Raw genomic sequence first — 17,637 nt, forward strand, 5'->3', positions numbered from 1 at the left:
AAAGGAGAATAGAGAAACATGAGGAAGTGAAAGTGGGAAGTTAAAAATGCTAGCCTAAGGCATTTCTAGCCCAGAAATGAGCATCTCACAGTTTGTGGAGTCAGATGCTTAGCAAAAGTCAACATCAACCAGGGAGCTCTGAGACTGCTGAGTGAGAGTGCTGTATGAAGTATAAGAGAGAAAAACAGTTTATGGCTGCTGCTGTGGAGTACAGGCTGGCTGTGAAGACAAGCTCTGTCAGTGCCTGCCAGGGCATTTCATGGGCATTTCAAAAGTTTGCTGGGACCTGTTGTATATATTTGCCTGCTGATCCCACTTCAGAAAGCAAGTTGCAATCATGCCTTTTTCCTGCAAAGTTCCCCTGATACTGATATTCTGTGGAAAATAGAGAAACTACTACCTGTAGTCCTGTTCTCCATCCTGGAGAACTGGAATAAGAGACCAAATGGTGCACTTTGTAAGTGTCTACAACAGAGCAGGTATTTCAGGTCGACAAAATCTCTAGAAAATGAAGATAGTGTTTTTCTAACATGCTCTTTGATATGCACAGTGTTGTGGAACAAAACCAGATTTAATATAAGGCATTCAGGCACAGGGGGAATAAATCTTTTTTCTGCAATATTCGGAATGGATTGAAAATCTGATGCAAGAAATTAAAAATCAATTAATTTATATACAATCAATAGCAGCAATAGTATCAAGTGACACTCAAGTAATCAAAAATAGTATATCAATTTTCAGTTTTTACTAGTAACTTTTTACTAGTTTCTAGTATCTTTTTGTTAAGTGCTTTAGTCCACTTTAGAGGCGAAACATTCAGTCCATTGATATCAGAAATGGACTTGCTTTCGTTAAAACAAAATTTCTCACAAAAACTTCTTGTATTCTTGAAGTGTACTAATTTAAAATTAGTTAGAAATATCAGTGTTTGGATGTCGATTTTTTCCTGAAATTAGTATTGGAGGTAAATGTGAACAGCAAGCATTTTTGCACAGGATTTGCCTCACTGCTTACACTAGATGTGGTTGGGAAGAGTTGTTTTTATTTATTATGAGAGATTTAATTGCATGCAATGGATGAAATGGACTGAAACAGAAAGAGAAATGTGAGAAAGCTCTCAAAAAAAAAAAATTGTCAGCTAGGCGGTTGGCTTTTTTACAGCTTTTACTGTTTTCTGATTCATCAGCAAGTTCTTTTGCTAAAAGTTTTTATAACTTTCTTTAGAAGAATTCTCCACAGGCATTTTAATGACACTTAGTAATTCTTTCTGATCGACTTTGATGTTTTGCTTTTATTCAAGAGCCTTTCCTATATCTCAATTTTTCTGTGAATATAGGAGGACTCGTGCAAATTTAAGTATCTTGTCAAGATTTATCATATTATCATCTGAGGAAGCAGATGTATTCCTTATAACTCAGACTATATCCTCTTGTCTTTATTATTAATTTTCCAAGGAAGGTTAATTTTTTTTTTTTAATTTTCTTTCTTCGTTTTTTAAACAGGTATGTGAAAGCGATAAAACATTATTAATCTATAGATATCCCTGAATAAATTGATTAAATTCATTAATTCTTGGGCTTGCTTTTCTCTTTCTTATGCTTATATCAACATTGATTCCCAGTGTTTTTCTCTACAAGCTTTTACACGCATATTCTGCAATTTACAGTGTGCCTCGTCACCAGGTTTATGTTCTCTTTGTCATACTTTATAACAGGCACATGCAGAAGTAAATAACTGGCATATGTACTGAAAAGGTAAATTAGAACAGAGGCAATGTGTTAGCTCATTTTTCTCTCCATGGCAGTTAGGGCAACTTTTTGAAATACGTCCAAATCCTAAGTGTCCTTTCTACTCTCTACTGGAAGGCAAAGGAGCGCTTAGCTCTGCTCTTGTCCTGTTAGGAGCAATGGTGGTGGATCTTCATGACGTGACTGAGTTACCAGGCACTTCTTGGCTGTCTGAGGGCACCTGACAGTGAAAACTGTCTGGGGATAAAAGCAATATGTTTAATTTTTCCTTCTTTTGAGATTGCTGCTTGCAAACCTTCTCCAGCACTGTTAAAATGTTTACATGCCTCTGCTTCCATCTTTGCCTTCTTTCAAATCCCTGTGAAAAGTCCCATTCAAATACAAAAGTTAAAAGTATAAATACTAAATTAGTCTGTGACAGAGGAGTTTCTAACACACCTTTTAAACAAGTTTAGCTTCTGAATAGCTGTGGCACTGATGCAGCAGTTCAGGTGTTCCTTGTTTCTGGAAAAAAGATCATTAAAAGGGCTATCAAGAAATTGCTAAAGGAGAGAAATGGCTCAGACAACTGAGAGCTAGTGGGAAGAAGGAGGAGGAACAACAGAGAACATCTTAGCAACAGGGAAAGACAGAGGGGAAGGACATGAAATTTAAAAAAGAAAATTACTTAGAGGCTTAAGAGGCAACACCCACAAAAAATACAATGCTGCAGATCAAGAAAAAGTAAGTTTAAGAGATTGACTTTTTTTTACAGAGGTGGAAGGGAAGGTAAGTCGAGGACTGAAAGAAGGATGAAAGAACACATGGGCTTCATTATTGCAAGTATTTTTATAAATTATAATCTAGTTTATTCTTTTCAAATCTGGCATGAAATTTGTATAGTCAGGTTCAGACCAGAAGCTGCTGGCTTTTCTCTTGAAAGTGTTCTTTGAATATTATATCCTACTTAATTTTTTGTGAGGGGAAAAAGGAATATTGTTGCTACCTTACCCTACAATGATGGGCTAGGCAGCAACTGATTTGGTCATGGGTTTGCTTTGAGCATCCTCATGGGAGAAACACAGTTGATCAAGTATGCTAAAAAACATGACCAGGGGGAAGAAAAAAGCAGAGAATTGCACAAGGAAAATGTTGGCTCTGAAATCAAATTACATCAATTACAATGCATATAGAAGTAACCCATGCTTTGCATTGACTCTTGTACAAAAATTAGAGAGCTTTTTTTCTTTTTTCCCTGCAATGCATTTTATAATATTCCTTTATATAGCTACTCGACTACTTCAGCTGTCTCTTTAGAAAATGCTGTTCTTTTCCATTTACTTATGTTTTATGACTTCTTATCCTACATTAAGGCAAAACAAAACAAAAATCCAAACAGCTGACCAAAAAAAAAACCAAAACGCAAACCTAAAAGAACAACAACAAAAAAAACCCCACTCAAAATTCTATTTTAAAAGAATCCTGTTATCATGCAAAGTGGTCTGAATATTAGACTGCCATAACTCTTGACTCTGGCTAGTAACACTATTCTTTCATCTTATCTTGTCAGAACTGGGGTAAGACTTGGTAAATACACAGAGGTAATCTTTAAGCTGCCAGTATTTAATGATGATCCCAGGGTTGCTTGGAACAAGAAAGATTCCAAAGAAATTGTCATCCTTTGTAGGAAAATATTTTTTAAATTGTCCTGTACATGACTTTTTATTAGATTAAGTATTTAATCAGAAAAAAATTAGATCCAAAACTTTGAGTGCTTTGAAGTCACAAATCAAAGGGAAAGTTATCTGATTGTTTTAGAAATGAGCAGTAAAATATTGATGGAAATGCTGGTTCAAGGACAGAGCATGGGTTATGGACTGTCTCTTCATCTGAGTTCCATGTATATCTCTAGGAACTTGTAACAAGACAAATTCCCCAAGGCAACATGCTTCTACTCTTAAGCAGTTTGTGTAAACTTTAAATTCATTATTTTGGATCTATGAACTGTAGAATTCAGTTGCAGTTCCCTAGAAAGAATGAATACTTTTATTAGTTTTAAACAAATCTTATAAAGTGTGGAAAAAATGAAGATAGTATAGTTTAAGAAGTCTCTTTTTAGATATATCCGCACATTTATAGGTGTTATTTCTGATAGCTGGACAAGCATTTGTCTACAACTTTCAAAATTTGTTATTCTGTCCATTTCACTACTTGTTTATTTCCTGCTTCTAAACCCAATACTGATCTTGTTTCACTGTGTAGGTCCCCAGGTCAAGTGAAAGAAAAAAACCCTGTTAATTTGGTACAGTCGAACACAAATGGAAAAAGAAAATAAATTGCTCCCATTACATTTACCATTCCAAGTATTTAGAATGTCCCAGAATTTAGCTGTGGTAATAAGCAAATTAAGTTTACAGAATTACAAAAATATGTAACTAATTGGCATAATTAAAGAACAAAAAAACAAACCTGTATTTTACTTCCTAATATATGTTTAGGTTTAGGTGTAAATATGCTGCCCATCATTAGTTATCCATTAATTTTAATCTCTTATTTCAGTCTTCTAAATCTTTTGATCAGGGTACAACTCTGCAGGGATTGTCAGCCATCCTGTCCCATCAGATGGTACATCCACCTTTTTTTCCTTCTTGAATGGCAATCACAGGATGCAAATGGCAAGTTCTTGCAAGATACTTTCTGACATCTGGCTCTTGATGGGCTCCTAAGGCAGCTGGGCTTGACATGCTGGAAGAACTTCTAAGCTGTTCTCATAACAAAGTGACTTCTTGGCCTTTTAAATATGTTCTCTGCACTTTGGAAGTGAAATGATCTGCGTGTTATATATTGCCAGAGAGCCCCAAGATACAGACTGTGATACAGCTGGGAGCTGGAAATGTTCTGTGAAAATTAAATGTGCAGCACAAGGCACATGGACAGTTGGGTCGCTGTTGTGATGGCTGCTGTGTTTCACATCAGCATGTGGAAACCTCAGATACATGTGTTGTAGCAAATAATTTCACAGATTATTGGAACAACATGGCTCAAAATAGACACAAGAGAAGGCTTAGACACTTTTACTTTAAGTGTAAATGAATATTTGCTTTATTATGTGAGTTTTGCCTGTATGTTAATTTTTCTTTTTTTTGGTGTGCATTTTTGGGCTGTAGTTCTGTATTACAATGCATGACTAGGGGTGCTATATAGCTTAGTGGGATTTCAGGCACCCTGAATGAGAATGTTTATCTGTAAGTACAACTCAACTTCTTTTTCTTTTCCCTTGATATTTCAGCTTCAAGGAAATGCCGTGCTTACTATTCAGGACTGCAAAACGTGTGCCAGCCTAGTATTAAATCACAGGTCACAAAATAGTTGTGTTCAAGGGGACCCACAGGGATCATCATCAAGTCCAATTTTTAAGTGAATGGTCCATTGATCTCACAACCTTTTTGTATTAGCACTGGCCTCTAAACAACTGAGCCAATCTCAGGGGCTCTTGTGCTAACTTTGGTAACAGGAAACCTAAAAATACAATACATCGCTTTTTGTCAATAAAATTAAATTGTTGTCTAACCACAAGTGGACTTGACAGTTACTTGTAAATAATTGCTTTCTGTTTCTTGACACTGATCATTGTATTAAATAATCAAGATTGTTTTCTTGATAAGTATTCCACAGGAAAAGAAAAAAAACAAAAACAAACAAACAAAGCGATAACTTGAAGAAGTTTAGCTATCACATTTAAAACAAAAAATTGAAAAAATAGAGGTATAAACCCCAAACCACATCTCTGTTGAATAACTATTTTCTAAGATTATTTTCATTTTTTTTCAAAATTAAACATTTTTCTGCATAAATCAAATCTGATTATAGCTAAAAACTGGAAAGCTAAAAAAAAAATCACTTCCAATAAGCATATAAAATGGCAATGTTTTTATATCTGCTTGATCTCTATTTGAAGAACTAACCTTAACTGAAAAGACTACATATGGCTGGATTCTTGAAATTCCTTTAGCAATAAAAAGAACTTTAATCTTCCAAACAGTAACAATACAATGATGTTAGAATGCCTTCTTGTAAAGAGGAACTTGTTTTTTATTGATGCAAGTGAAAAAAGTTAAATCCCAGAATACATTAGGAGGAGTGAGACCATTTTCTAATTGTCCTTTTTCCTTTTCTTGCCATAATGTTAGCATGTAAATCTGAGGTGTATTTTTGTCACTTCTGAACAAGCAGAAGAACTTCTGTTTAATAACAAAAAAGGTTTTCCATCATTAAAACTCTTAAAATATTTTAGCTGGATATTTCTCTAGTCAAATAGATAAAACACTCTTCAGGATCAGTTTAGATATATGTAGAGATTAAATTTCTTTCCCTTCTTTTCTTTGTTTTGATTTATTACTTTATTTATGTCTATATTTTATTCTTGATATTAAATATTTGCTTAAAGGTGTTTTTTGGTTTTTGACTTGTATCTTTATAGATACAGAATTCCCAAGTAGTCAATCTTCTCATCCTGTGTCTGGAAAATTAAAGTTAGTAGATACAATTAATCTGGACATAAGAAAGTTTACTGGTTCCCTGACAGAAGAAAAAATCAATTTCCTTCTAGTGAATGAGTTACAGTTCGACATATTTTCAGATGTGACTTGCAGGGCATTGTCCTAGAATACGCCACTGCTGAACATGTAGCTATCTTGCCAGCTTCCCAATTCTTTTAGAATTCAGCAAACTACTTTCTTAAAGAGATAGAGATGGATTGAGGAGTCAGTAGGTCTTGCACTGCAAGCTAAGGGAAAACAGTCCTGCATTGAAGAAAGGCAAAAGAGGGAAATAAAGAAAAGTGTAGCTGGAAATTTCTCTGTGAGGCTTTGTTCTGGAGCACATATGTGGTTCCTCTGTTTACTCTGGAGATAATCCTGGTTTGAGACTTGATTGTCTGTGAGGAGCCCCCTGGAACTTCTGTAATGCCATACAAACTGGTTGGCATTAAGGCTTGCAGGATGCTCAGTGCAGCAGAAATATTGTAGCAAAACCTAAACATTACTTTCAACCTATAATAAAAATCATGTAAGCTTTCTGCTCCTACAGTATTTGTTTGGGTTTTGGGTGAATTGTTTGGATTTTTTTTTTCTTTCACTGAAAGCTTTTGTGTATGGTAGTGAATAAGCAAGAATTTCATCAAAATAATCTTTTAAGAAACAGTGACCTTAATTCTTCCTCTTGAGCACAGTGCATTTAGAATTGGAAAAGAGAGACTCCTTTCCTTGTGCGTCTTACCTTTGAGGTGAGCTTTGGCTTGAACAGAATATTTAGGTTGCAGCAGTTTAGTAACTGGGATTACTGTGAGCTGAGGATATGGGCAACAACCAACCACTTCAGAGCAGCAGAGTATATTGATGGTGAGCTTCTTTTCTATAATCTAATGTGGGTTATGAGGGTTTTAATAATCTCAGACTTGTGAGAAGAAAACTACAGTAAAGCACCGCAAGTCTGCTCTACATTTGGTAGGTGCTGTTGCACTGTTAAAACTACCAGAAACAGGCTGAGGAAGATACATGCTGAGTGGAGTTTCCTCCCTTCCCCCAAGCAACGTGCATGCTTCTTCTTTGAAGTATAAAATCTTAGGGAAAAGGTTGTGAATAAAGTTAATAGGCACAGATTGTTTGCACATCCATTTGCTGGAGAGTATCTTGAGTTTACCAAGTCATTTAAATGCTAGACCATTGTAAAAAGCATGGGCTTCTTTAAAAAAAAATTGTCAAAATCCTGTCCACTATAAAATTCTGTTCTCTGCATGAGGGCAAAGCTCTGTATCAACCAGCTTTGCTTTGAAATTCACCTCAGTTCTATTTGCAAGTAAACAGCCAACAGCTACTATCTGTCTGCCTGAAATAAGATGATTCCACCTGTTTGAAAGTTTATAAGCCCCACCCAGGAACTTGCGTTGCTGGACCCTTCTTATTTATTACCCATCATGGGTTTCCTTACACTTCTTTCTTCTCTTTCAGAGTGGTAGGCTTTTAAATAAATGGCATTTTTACATCTAATGCATATATGTGTGTTTGAGGCATCAACACAATTTTTGTAATTTCATACCGCTTTTTGAATTAACAGTCTTATTAAAATTTTGCTAGTTGTTTCTTTTCTTTACTAGGCTGAGAAAGAGCTATTTTCATACAGATAGCAGAACCTTGAAAAATTGACTTATTTGAAGTTATATAGTAAGGAAAAAAAGTTTTATAAATGGCATTTGTTTGCTTGTTGCAAGGTCTAAAGGCTGTCCTTGAAAATTACTAGCTATTAAAGAACCAACCTATGATTTGAGCTGATATTGCCATTAAATTAGCTCCCCATAAAAGAAAACTACTATTTAAAGGAATAGATGACACCAGAAACAGTTTTCAGCAGTGCTTTGCCGAACAGTCTTCCAGAATAGTACTGATATTGAGCAATTAGGAATGCTTGCTTCTCTTTTTTCATCATCTTTTTTCTTCATGGGTGTTGACACTTGATTTCTTTCATTGACTTAATGTAGGACAAGATTATGACCTTATTCCTGGACAGCAAAAAAGGATATACAGAAAATTTATTTTCTTAAAAAAAGATAATTTTCAGAGTAAAGGCAGCTGCTGAGCTGCTGTTCCTGTCTGTAACAAATATATTTGCTTGGCTGGCAGCACTGTTTTTTAAAAAATAAGAAGGCATGAAGTACTCCCCTAAAGCCAGTTGAAGCTATCTATGTGTGCTTTACCAAGGTTTACAGAGGAAGATATCTGCAGGTCAGTGAACCTGTACTGAAAGAAAGGTGGCATGAGTGGTGCCTAAAGGGTGATATTACAGCCTCATGTTCTCAGAATAATCTGGACAATGCAAAGACAGTCTCTTTCCTAGAGATAAGGGTGGTTAAGGGATGTGTTATATTTGGAAGAAATATACAGAGTAACACCTGGCTCTCCTCCCTGCTTCAGGGCTCAGTCCAACAACATGCCATCCTTGGCAATGTTCTTGTCAATACCCAAAGTTCAGCTATGAATCCTGAAGCCAGCTGATTTCTCCATTGACATATGTTTACAAAGATTGGTGGTATCATGATTTTCTTTCTATCTAGCATTACTTGTTATATACATCAGACTAATTTCCTCATTACACATTCATAATGCTTAGATTTCTGTTCATGAATGTTGCTAATTAAACAACAGCAAAGCAAATCAGGTAGAAACACAGGAAGTAATCACTGAATTTAGTTACTTTGGTGACTTAGAAATTTAGTTTAGTAATCAGTGGATTTCAGACCATTTTCACATGGTGGGGAAGAAGGTGATATTTTCTGGTTTGAAAAATCTTCAGATCTTGAGTTTGTCACTGCTCTATACAAAGGAAAAGGATAGATTTTTATGCAGACTTTTGGCTTAGTATTGGGTAGAGTCCAGCTTGCCTAAAGTTCCTGTCTAGGTATTGGGTGTTTAATCTAAGTTATCCAGTGGGCTTTTTCCTATGATCCTGGGGAGAAGCTCCTGCACAGAATGATTCACATCAGAATAAAATAAATAGTTAAGTTACATGGTAACAACAGCTCTCTTCAGGGCTTTTGTTACATCCCTGGGAAGTTAAACCATAGGGATATTTCTGATGGAAAAAAAAAATATTAATACTCTTTACAGTGAATGCAGTTATCATTTTTGTATCACTGGAGTGGTATTATTCCTCCTGAATGCAGTTAATTTAAAAGTTACCCATACTGACACATTTTTGGCAAGGAAAACAAGGCACAACAAGTTCTGTTGGTTATTCTGCATTGGTATTCTGTTGTACTAATGTAAGACTGTGCTCAGCCTTGAGGGTTTTCTCTCTCTCTTTGACTTTCCTTTTGCTGCATTTAGAAAAATAGCTGAGCTTTCTGTCTCATTTTCTGTAATGTCAGAAAGATGCATAATTTCTGTAATTACATTATTATCTTATAATAAATCAGGAGGACCTTACTTGACTTAGGAACTCCATGAAGACGATTGCAGAATTTTTGTCTGTTAAAGTCTTTATTAAGTAATTTAAAATCTTATCCCGGTGAGAGCCTTTGCTTGGGCTGATGATGGGCTAGTATTATGTTGCCTTCCAGAGGCAGAAAATATCATAAGGTAATGCTGCTAAAGATCTTAATTGTCTCAATACATCCTGGTGTTCCTTAATGCCTCTAAATTAGTTATGCAATTTAATATTGTTATTAAGTCTTGAATTGCATTACTTCAGCAGAAACATAAAGGTAATACAATTGTGTACCATAGGAATGGAAGTACCTGTGGTTTTAAGGATTGTTTCCCAACACTGCAATTATTCAATAAATTCCTAGAGCAGAAGGTTCATAAAACATTTTACTGATATCTTACTGGTGGCTGCTGAATATATAACTTAAAAAGTCAAAAGCATAATTACAGAAAGATAGTATAAGAAATGAAGGCCATTGCCAATAGCTTAAGTGCCTGTAGAAGTGGAAAAGATGTTAAATAAAACATTATTAGTAAGAAAAACACTGTTTCTCATAGTCTAGGGAAAGGCTACAATAAAGCCAAACACAGCAGTCCCTTCCAGTCTAACCAGACTACTTCCCATCTTACCTTCAGATTTGGCTTTTGGCTTAAAGATAGTTTAGTTTTTACAGAATCTAGCTGGGTACCTGAAAAATTTACTATTGCTGGTAGGTAGCATTGATTCACATCACTTTGGATTTAGCCAGGTATGGTTAAGCTTTTCTTGAAGATGGAAATAATTTTCCACTTCCACACTTCAGCCTGTAACAGAAAGAAAACAGATATGAGTCCTTTCCCCAGTTTCTAAGACATCTAATTTTTCTGAAATATTTAAAAAACTAAGTCACTTCCAATCATATCATCTCTCAGAAAAAGCCCATCATTTTCTTTGCTTTCCAAAGCAACACTGTGAAAACTGTATGCACAGGATAAAGAGAATTATTATGCTGTAGGGAACATCACTTCTACTGTGCATGTATAGAAACAACACCTCCTCTTTGATTAAATTGAAATACAGAAGGCGATTAAATTGAAATACAGAAGGAAACATGCATAGGCAAAACCCTTGTTAATTCCAGCTAGAAAATGTGGCTGAGGTTGCCATCAGTTCTCAAGAGAAATGTGTACTTTTACATTTTTATCTAGGTGACAGCACTTCCATTACTATAATGACCTGTGAAATGACAGGATAGCAGAGCAGTGCTGCATGGCAGCAGTGATTATGGTGAATCAGTCTGAAGTGCCTGCTCTTATGATAGTGCCCGTGGGAGCCAAAGCCTAAGTACAGCACACAGACCTTCTGGTCTGCACTGATCCTCTGTCCTGGCTAGCACAGAGGTCATTCTGCTGCTTTCATAGATATATCCCATTAAGGCCTAATCTCCCGTACCACTGAGTTCATATACTTTGGAGTCGTTTACACTGTTTTACTCATATTAACTCATCTGAGTAAGTGTATATCAACAACAGATGTTGATTACTACTGCCCTTGGTAGTAATCAGTTCCAAGCTTTTCCTAATACTCAGAATTAAATAAATCCTGAGCAAAGCCAAACCTGTATTATCTGAGCAGAAGAGTTAAACCGTGATAGCAAAGCCACTGGCTTATTTTCCATGGGTTATCTAGTTTTAGTAAAGCATTGGGATGATACAGTATACTTTGTCATTTTGGGGATCTGATTTGTTGATTAAGTTGTGAATTTAATGACACAAAGAGCCTCATGTCAGGATTTTTTCATCTTTTCACATATCATTCCTTTCTTTCTTTTTCCTTCCTCATGCCTTCTCCCCACCAGGAAAAAGCTGTTTAGCTTTTTATTTTGTAGGGAAAAAAAAAAAAAAAAAAAAAAAAAAAAAAAAAAAAAAAAAAAAAAAAAAAAAAAAAAAAAATTACTGTATTGATAGAGAAAGAAATTATTTGAGCTACTTTTTCCAATACTGAAGTTCTGTATACTGATTCAATACAAAATTAATAACAGTTCTTTAATTTCAGCCCACAGAGAACCATTCTGCAAGTGACCTTAAGAGGTTAACAGGTTTTCAGGCATGAGCAGAGGCATGCCACATTCCCAAAAGATGCTTACAATAATCTCCCATTGGGGTCGGGACTGTTTCTGCAGAGTGAAGCTTTCTCTTGGTTTTTGCTTCTTCAGGTGGCACAGGGGGACAGGGACAGGGGTTGTGGTCAGTTGATGGTAGCTCCTCTCTGTCGCTCCTTTCTCATGCTGCTCCCTGTTCCAGCCTGAGGCATCCACAGGCTGCTGTCCTTTAGGATGAGCCTGCTCTAGCTTGGACTCTCCATGGGCCACACGTACCACAGCCTTTGCAACTGCAGGGCTCATCCATACCCTGTGGTGCTTGCCTTGGAGCCAGCTGGCACAGGTTGCATCTGGCATCATCCCCTTCACAGAGGGCCCTGCAGCATGGACAGGGATGCCCAGAGCAGAGGTGAATCCAAGGCTTCTTAGCTGATTTTATTTTATTGTTTCTAGTGACATTCACCCTGGAGGTTAAGTACTGCCATGTTTGCTGCTGTCCCTGGGGCATGCAGGGTTGTCTTCTTTACCTTCCCAGGGACCCTCTGGGTGCCTGGAATAGCCCCAGGAGATGCCACGGACGTCTCCATCCCAGGGTCCTGCCCCCAGATAGGGAAAGGCACCTGCTCCACAAAAGCTCCAGTTGAGGCTGGAGGAGGGCAGGTGACCCCATGCCAAGCTGTTGGCTGCACTGTGGAGGTAAAAGAGTGGATTTTTGGTACATGGGTATCAGAGATTATTTCACCTCCACCCAACAGCTTGTCTCTTCTTTTTGCTTGTAAACATCATCAATCCCAGAATTTCTCATCAGATTTTTCATTAAAGCATTTGTTGGGTTGTTTTGTGTATGCTTGATACAAAATGGAGTTTAGAAAGAAATTCATGATTACTTGGATTTTCCTGTACTGCCTGGCAAGTGTAGTTAGGAAAGGCCAAATTATGGGACATTTCCTACCTGGGTATTCCAGTGAACAAGCTGCACATTTCCATTAACAGACTTACAGTTCCTTTTCAGGAAAGTCCATCTGCTTCCAACTGATAAAGCAGCATATTACTCACTGCATGTTCAGCTGCCTCACGATAATTCAAAATTTTACTTGTGCTTTCCCACTTTCTCAGATTTAACACACCAGATGTATGTTGTGTACATAAGTCACACCCAGATATTTCCTCAAATGTTGAAAAGTCTACTGTTTTGTGAGACTTTTTTTTTTGTGTTTAGAGTAATCAATTACAGTAAAAACCACATTGGAGGGGGAGTTATTAGTTGCAGAGATGTGTGAAGAAAAGGCTGCCAACACAGGAGTCATGAATATCTTGAAACTTTTGAGTAGCTGCTAAAGTGAAACTTTGTGAAAGAAATGGAACAGTACGTTTGCTTGGGACATCTTTTTCAGATAAGGCTGTCTTCTACAAGAAGGGGTATGGGATTTTTTCCATGTGTATAGTGGAGACTAATTTCTCTCCAATGCCTTGATGGATCAGAATATTTATAGACCAAACAGTGGATGGAACAATTAAGGATACCAATATGTGATCATGAGAAGTGAACACTCAGGAAGGGATTCATCAAAGCAGAATTAGATGTGCTGCATAATGGATAGTGAACATGAGATCCTCCTAAGGCTTACTGCAACTCATCCTAGAGCCAACAATTAAGACACATCAGCTCTTTGGTGTGGTAGCTTTTCTTGTGTTGACTGTGAAGCCTGTACAGCTCAGGGGTAGATGCCTTTAACTGCAAAGATATCTAAACTTAAGTGTAACCACTTCCTAAATTATTAATCCTGACAACTCTACACTAAATAGTGAGCTTCCTGTTTTGGTCTGTTTAACCATTATAATCTATTAGCGTCATATAAATTTATACATGACATTTAGAAGATTTTAGTGTAAAATAATAACCTTTGTCAGAGACACTAGTAGTCAGGAATCAATAAGCACCTAAAGGAACAACCATCTAAGAGAGAGTGTAATCACTTTGCAAATTTTAAAAAGCTTTTGTAGTTTTATGCCAGATATGTAGAAAAGTAATAGAGCAATTAGATTGAAGTATTCCTCTAATGTTTTTTTTTTCTGTTTTCCTTTTTCCTAGATGCTTGTTCTACTGATTATTCAGACACTGTAGTGCACTTCTGAGATGCTTTGTATGTTAACAGAACTGAGTTGAACACCTTTATGCTGAGCAGTCCTGAGTATTTCTGTAACAGGCAGTCAGCTTTGTCAATAAAATACTGAAGTCACTATTCTAGAGTGAAACACATGTGGTATGTCTAGATTGAACAATTTTTGAGCTATAAGACTACCAAACCAAAATCATATCTGAAATGTTTGGATTTTGTTTTACCATACTCCTCAGAACTTCAAACTGAGATTAAGGGTTCTAGTTCTTTAGCAGCTGAAAGAGAGTTGGCTAAGACAGTACTGTGAATTGACATGTCTTCACCAAGAGCGTTGTCCTAAATCAGGATGTTAATCACTAGAAGGAAAGGAGCATGAAATAGTTGTTCTTAGCCATCCTGAAAAAATAAAAGTAGAGCAAGCTGGATGAATTTGTGTGATATTGAATTTGTCCCAGCAAACAAATTCTGTTTTGACCTATACATGGAACATTTTTCTGTCATATTTTCTCCAAAAGTGGAGAGGCACTTTTCAAGTGTACAAATATTGCAGTATCAATCTTTTACCATCCATCTTTGATACTGTCTTGGTCCAGAATGATCCTAACCTCTTTCTAATGAGATCCACTGAAAGAAGTACAAGGCAGAGATGCTTCTGACTTCCAGATCTTTTATGTCTGAAGCTTGAGAAACAAAATATTTTCTGTTCTTAAAGTCCATTGGAAAGAGAAACTGCCTTTTTTCTGACTTTTTTTTGGCATCAGGATCACATTCATTATTATCCCTATTCATTCAACTATTAAAATGCTTTTTATCTATTTAGATTCCTCTGTAGGCATTTTTGAGGTTTAAAAATGTGATGTGTGAAAGTGTTGATTTTTAATAGGTTATTTCAGTAAGGAAATAAAAATACATAACTGAGTCAAGTTTTTGAGGCCTGTTTTGTCCTTATAGAAAGACAAAAATTGAACATAGTTAATTTAAATGATTCCAACACATGAGATCACCTTTATCGCTCTTCATACACACTCATGTGAAATTATTATATATAAAGTTTTTATTACCTTATTATGTATAAAGTTTTTACCAGTCTGTGAATTTTATTTGTCATAGAAAGGAACCTACTTGATGAAACATGGGAGCTGATTTTCTCAGTGCAGAGTTAATGCATCCAAATTTGTCTTCTCAAGTAAGCAGGGTACAAATTACTAAATCCATAGTTTTGCTTTTCACAAAAGTACTTCTCTTTATTTAGAGGCCTTTCTGACATTCTGGTATCAAGTGAGATTTTATCAATGATAAGTAAAAAGCTAAAGGCAGCACACAGAGTCCCTTTTTGTTTTAAGCAGGGGTTCTCATGAATAGGAAAGGAATTGTACAAGTCATAAAATATGATAATGTGTTTTTCAGTTCTGTACCTGGAACACCGAGTGCCTGCCTATCCTGACTGCAGCATTTTTAATTTTTTTTTTTTCATTGAAATCATAGCTGTATTTGTGGTGCCACAAATTTCAGTCCTCTTCACATAGTGTGCCCATGTGTGCAGAGCATAATTCAAATTCCTTGGCTGTGCTGAGTCCCAGGCCACACCCAAGCTAAAATCCTGCTAGGACCACTCCCACAGTTTTATGGCAGAGTTTGGGTGCCAGTGCCAAGAAGCACCCCTAAATTAAATTTTCTAGCACAGACACATAGTAAATGAGGTTAGAGGTGGCTGATGATGGCTTAAATAGGTCCAGGTTCATGCTGATGCCTGGAATGGGGCTTTGGTGTTTGTTTGGGGTTGTTCAACTGGAGCTTGATGCTCTGCACAAGCTGGATTGTAAACTGGCCTTGGTCACTGTTCATAAAGAGTAGAGTGTATTAGCTTTGTAGCTGAATATACAAACAGCACGAGCTTATTTGAGGAGACTTAGTTTATTGTAAATTAAGGCAATGAAATCCAAAGCTCTGAGTCACAACTTGCATTATTAGGAGGGTAAAACTGGATTCTTGGTAGTAATGGCATAAAAATAAAATCTAGTAGAAAATTATTGGGAGTTTGTTTTTCTTTTTTTTAATTGAGAATAGCTTGAAAAGCTAATTTAATAATAAATTAGGTTTTTGCTAACTAAAAGCATAATAACTTGAAAAGAGGGAAATTATTAAAATTCAAATTTTAAATGCCAGAAACTTAATTTCCTCAACTAAAAGGAGGTTCAGCTAACTAAAAAAAGGCTTCTCTTTTGCAAGTTATTTAAAACTGACTTTGATCACATAGCAGAGTTTTTAAAATTATTTTTCTGCATTGATAGTGTAAACGAGAAATCTTTTTCAACTTTTATACTTTCTGAATAAAATAAAATGGATCAATTAATTTTTAAACATCCAAGTTTTTTTAAGAGTAATTCACATTGTTGTTTCGTGTTGTCAACACTACGTAAGCATTCAACCTCTAGGGACTTCAATTAAACAAAAATTGGTATGTGCTTTGCAAATTGTAGTTTTGCTATATGAGTGAATTATTAGTGTGTAGCTTCATGGCTGCATTGCTGGAATGAAGTACTAAAATCAGAGCTGCTGTCTTGAGAAGTCTGGAACAATTCCTTTCTGAGCCAAAAGATCAAGCTCTAGCACCAAAGGCTCCTCGAGATTCTTCCAGGGCTTTACAGAGTGAAAACCCTTTCACGTGGGAGGAGATTAATGATGCACATCATCTCCCTGGCTGCTCTTTGCCTCTCTCTGAGAGTTTTGCCTTCTTTGTGACCCCCAGTGCAGACATGCTCCCTGTGCCTTGTCAGTCTGGAAGCAATGATGAGACCAGAGCATTATAATAGTGTAATGGATAGGCCAAGAAAACCTAGGAAAAGAAATGTTTCAGGAAGTGAGTTTGGAGTGATAGGACCCTCTCAGCCGGCTCTTATGAAAGGGTTGCTCTACTGACATGTCTAGCTAAGAATTTCTTTGCACTCCTTCTAAGACAAATTTTACAAATTTTGGTCATATTTAATCTGATTTCTTTCTGTTTGTTCATTCAAATACAGCCTCCCTTGTGTTCATTTGGTTTAAGGGGGTGCTCAGATTGGCTTCCACTCTGAGTCACTGCATTTCTTGACAGTACAGGGTTCATGGAGGGAGAAACTTTCTTCCAGCAGAGTGTTTTACTAGAGGAGGGGGAGACCTCCATGGTTAAAGGCATGTCAGAGCTGTGTTACAAGTGCTGGGCTGCCATGCAGCAGTGTACATGGATAGTGAACAACATTGTACATGGATGTATATTTTCTTACCTTCTGTAAATTAACTGGAATATAGTCTTAGCTTTGTGAGTAACCTCACCCTTGTTGCTGTTGGGTTTTTAGTGGTGTTTTTTAGGTTTTTTCCTGAGAAACTGAGCATGCAGCATAGCGAATATATTCCCTCTCTGGTCTGTTGCCTCCTTTTCAATAACACCTGGGAATAAAATCCCTTGGTGTTCTGGTAAAGGCTGAGACACTAAGAAAAACTGTGAAATATCTTGATTAGATTCAGTCTTCTGTGTTTAAGTTATTCAAAGGGGTCTGGAAGCCTTTTGCTGCAATGGCATGCAATAAATGGGAGAATAATGGCACATGGTTCTGCTTGACCCTAATTATACATAATGAAATGGAACATGGTGGTCAGTCATTTATCTTTCTCCTACACTTCTGAATTCAGAAATTTACAACTTCTGCAGAGAAATGTGTTTTGTTTAGGTTTTAATTATTAATATTTTTGC

At 36.5% G+C, this 17,637-nt stretch overlaps 1 protein-coding gene across 2 annotated transcripts in view; it reads left to right on the forward strand.

Moving 5' to 3' along the window:
• Window positions 1–17,637, forward strand: part of CHRM3 (cholinergic receptor muscarinic 3) — a 259,032-nt gene that overhangs the window by 119,141 nt on the left and 122,254 nt on the right. The gene's annotated exons all lie outside the window — the stretch shown is intronic.

This window comes from Zosterops lateralis (assembly GCF_965231275.1).
Source record: "Zosterops lateralis genome assembly, chromosome: 3".
NCBI lineage: Eukaryota > Metazoa > Chordata > Aves > Passeriformes > Zosteropidae > Zosterops > Zosterops lateralis.